The sequence below is a fragment of the Pteropus alecto genome, unplaced genomic scaffold (genome assembly GCF_000325575.1).
Source record: "Pteropus alecto unplaced genomic scaffold, ASM32557v1 scaffold115, whole genome shotgun sequence".
Taxonomy (NCBI): Eukaryota; Metazoa; Chordata; class Mammalia; order Chiroptera; family Pteropodidae; genus Pteropus; species Pteropus alecto.
Genome location: NW_006436814.1, coordinates 4,230,483 through 4,234,850, shown reverse-complemented (window position 1 = coordinate 4,234,850; position 4,368 = coordinate 4,230,483).

Sequence of the window (4,368 nt, the reverse complement as noted above, 5' to 3'; positions counted from 1 at the left end):
GGTACATTGCCGCACAGGAGAGGAGGCACAGGGAGAGCTGAGCACACCCCCTGGGTACGTGGGCTTGTGGGGTCCCCTATGTCTAGTGATGTTGTCGCTGTTCACTCACTGCCCCCTGTATATCCACTGCCAGCACACGGGGTTCTCGGGGTTATCAGATTATGGATAAAAAAAACCCCACCCTCCACCCCGCTTCCTCCACATGCTCAGGTCAGATGGGGGCGTCTCTGGGCAGGCTCGTCCTGACCCCCCTTTAGCTGCCTGGGGTCGGAGAGGAAGTCTCTCCTCACCTCCACCCTTCCTTTGCACCCCTCATTTCTTGGTGCTTCTCTGCAAAGAGCTACGTCCTAACGCTGAGTAGTGGAACAGACAGATGCCACCCAGACGCGCGTGTGAGGAGGGGCTTCATTTGTGCCTGAGATGTTAGGCGGTGATCGGATGTCTGAAGTGGAGAAGGGGGTGATCACACGTGTGGTGTTTTGCTTGCATCCTTAAGACAGGATGTTTGCGTTGAGCATCATGATTAATATCAACCACCAGTGAGAACCTGAAAGATTAGCAGCACGTGTGGCAGAGGTCATCAAGCGATGACATAATCTTTAGGCTTCGTTCCACGAGCCACAGACGCGGGCTGCTCCTGCGGTAACTCACTGGGCTGCAACATCAAATACCTGCTTCTCTGAAATCCTTGTTAATCTTTGCATTATTGACTTCAAGCTTCTCTTGGTTCATCTTTTTTAGTTACAGTTGACGTTCAGCATTCTACCAGTTCCAGGTACAGTGGTCAGACGTTCACGTCGTCCACGGCGTGATCCCCCTGGGATCCTCACAGTTGTCAGTGTCATTGACTGTGTTCCCTGTGTCGTCCTTCACGTCCCCCTGCCTGTTCTGTAGCTGCCAATTTGTGCTTCTTAATCCGTTTTACCTTTTCGCCCAGCCTCCCACCCCCTCCCATCTGGCACCCCTCAGCTCATCCTCTTCTGCATGATGCACTGATTGGGTCATCTCCTCTCCCCCCATCATAGGGCGATCTGGTCTCAATCTTTCCAGCGGAAGGTGGCAGTCTGCAGCCCGGGGACACCTGCCTTCGCCCAGACCCCGAGCCAGCCTCCTCCGGTGAGCATGGAACCCATAGCAACAGAAGCGTGTCCCTCTGTACCTTGTTCCTTCTGTAAAACCTCCTGAAGTGAGCCGACTGTTCTCTCAAAATAAGACGACATCTTTTGGAAAGTTAACTCTGAAGTGTAAGTATTCGTTGAGTGATATGCAAAGTATCGTGTTTTCTGGCAGGTGAAGACTTCTTGGGATGATAGTTGAGTTTTTTCAATCAACATCACCAGGAGGAGGAATTAGTCCTTTTTCCCTCCGAGCTGTTCAAATTGTTCCCCCCTTTGGAAAACCGTTTCTCCAGAACTGGCTGAGTCTTTACCTTTTATTCAGCTGTCCGCTCAGATACCACGTCATCGGTCAGTCCTTCCCTAATCTCCCCGTCACCCCAGTTGGCAATTTCTCTTTCTCCCTCTCTGCCTTATTGTTTATCATGGCACTTAATTAAGTTGTGAGTATAAATTTATAATTGGGTGATAAGAAAACAGATTTCAACTGTAGTGATTAGTTATTACAGAATGCCACTGAAAAATCCTATCATTATATACTTATGGTTAAGTGAATTTATTTGAAATACTTTTAGGTAAGTTTTTGGAGTTTGAATCATCTACACTTTCAATAAATCTGAGCACTTACTACAAAGCAATCTGAATACGTCTGTGTAAAATGCTGAAGGCTCACATTAGTTTTCAAGGAGCATCTTGCTGAGTCAGGAGAAAACAGTATGAAAGGTATAGATAATACACAGAAAAAAATTTTTAAAAAAGGCAATATTGTTTTGCTTGCTGCATCAAGAAAGGATGCTTTGTGGAAATGACATTTTGTATGAAACTTCAAAGGTGACAAGAAGTTATTTATTTCCTTCCTTCTATTCACTTTGGGCTTTGTTTGCTGTTCTTTTCTAGTTTTTTTTGTTGTGAGGTTGGATTGTTTATTTGAGCTTTTTCTTGTTTCCTGAGGTAGACCTGTATTGCTATGAATTTCCCTCTTAGGACTGCTTTCACTGCGTCCCACAGATTTTGAGTCGTGTTTTCATTTTCATTTGTCTCTAAGTATCTTTTGATTTCTTCCTTGATCGCATTAATAACCCATTCATTATTTAGTAGCATGTTATTTAGCCTCCATGTGATTATGTATTTTCCAGTTTTCTTCTTGTAGTTGATTTCTAGTTTCATACTATTGTGATCAGAGAAGACAGCTGATGCGATTTCAGTCTCTTTAGATTTACTGAGACTTGATTTGTGTCCTAACATGTGGTCTATCCTTGAGAAGATATACATTCTTTACATGGAACACATGTTAGGTGTTCCATGTGCACTTGAGAAGAATGTATATTTTGCCGCTTTGAGGTAAAATGCTCTGAAAATATCTATTAAATCCATCTGTTCTAGTGTGCGTTTTAGGCCCATCGTTTCCTTGTTGATTCTTTGCCTGGAAGATCTGTCCATCGGTGTCAATGGGGTGCTAAGGTCTCCTACTATGAGTGTGTTACTACTGATCTCTCGTTTTATGAGTCAACAATTGCTTTATGTCGCTGCTCCTATGTTGAGTGTGTTTATGTTTACTAGGGTATGTCCTCTTGATTTATTGATCCCTTTCTTATTACATAATGCCCCTTTTTATCTCTTATTGTAGCCTTTGTTTTAAAGTCTATTTTATTTGATATAAGTATTGTTACCGCGGCTTTTTTTTTCATTTCCGTTTGCGTGAAATATCTTTTTCCAATCCCTTTACTTTCAGTCTGTGTGTCGTTTTATCTTGTTGTGGCCGCCAGCCCCTGAAAGATACACAGACCACCAGAAATCAGTGAGTTATAGGAAACACGCTCTTTATTCAGTCAGATGGGTCTGCCAGGGGTCCGCAGACCCCAAATTAAGCAGCCCCGAAATGTAGAGGTACAGGGTTTTTAAGCCCTAAATCCCATTCCTCATTCTGTCTTAAACACAAAGGTCTATTTTGCTCATTCAAAGCTTATTGTTAGAATGTTATGTTCCCATGGGTGATAGCCTATGTTCTTATGGGCGATAGCCTACGTTCCCATGGGCGATGGCCAAGCAGTAATTTTCCAGGCAATGCAGTCTAAGGTGGGTCTCTTACAGACGCATATGCGTGGGACTTCTTCTCTTATCCATTCGGTTCCGTTTACGTTTAAAGTGATTACTGATAGATACATTGTTCCTGCCATTTTATTATTCATATTTGTTATTTCTATTTTCTTTGATACCCCTTCTCTTTTTACAGAAGACCTTTTAACATTCCTTAGAACCCTGGCTCGTTGGCGATGAATTCCTTACGCTTCTTCCTGTCTGGGAAGCTCTTTATCTCACCTTCCGTTTGAAGCGAGAGCCTTGCTGGGTGGAGTATCCGTGGTTGTAGACACTTGTTTTTCATAACTTCGACTACTTCCTGCCATTCCCTTCTGGCCTGCAAAGTTTCCACTGAGAAGTCAGCAGACTTTCTTATGGGGGTTCCGTGTAAGTAACCAGCTTCCGTGTTCTTGCTGCTTTTAAGATTCTCTCTTTGTCTTTGGCCTTTGTCATGTTAATTATGGTGTGTCGCGGTGCAGGTCTGTTTGAATTCCCCTTGTTTGGAACTCTTTGTGCTTCCTGAACTTCTGTGTCTAACTAATTCTTTTGCCAGGTTAGGGCAGTTTTGGGTCATTATTTCTTCAAATAGAGTCTCGATCCCTTGCCCTCTCTCTTCCTCTTCAGGTACTGCTATGATTCGGATATTTTTACGCTTCATGTTATCTCAGAAGTCTCTGAAACTATCCTCATTTCTAATTTTTGTTGTTGTTGTTGTTGTTCTGACTGGGTGTGTTCAGCTACCTTGTCTTCCAATTCGCTGATTTAATCTTCTGCTTCGTCCAATCTACTGTCGAATCCTTCTAGTGTATTCTTCCTTTGTTACTGTATTCCTCGTTTCTGTCTGTTTTTTTTTTTTTTTTTTTGTTGTTAATCTGGTCTCCATCTCCATCTGACTTCTAGTTCCTGGAAATCCCTTCCTACATCGATCCTCTGTCCACAATGGTCCCCAATGAGGTGCCCCCTGTTCCAGCCTGCTGTGAAGTCCCTTTAAATCTCTGTGGCTTCTGCAGTGCATCTGGGGCATGGGGATCTTTGGCAAGTTTGGGCAGCCCGGTGTCTGGAGGACAGTGGTCTCCCTCCAAGATCCTGCCATCACTGTGGGATGCTGCTTGGGATCCTTGGACCTCAATCCCTCTCCAAGAACTTCTGTTGTCCCCTTGCTTCTTCTCAAAGA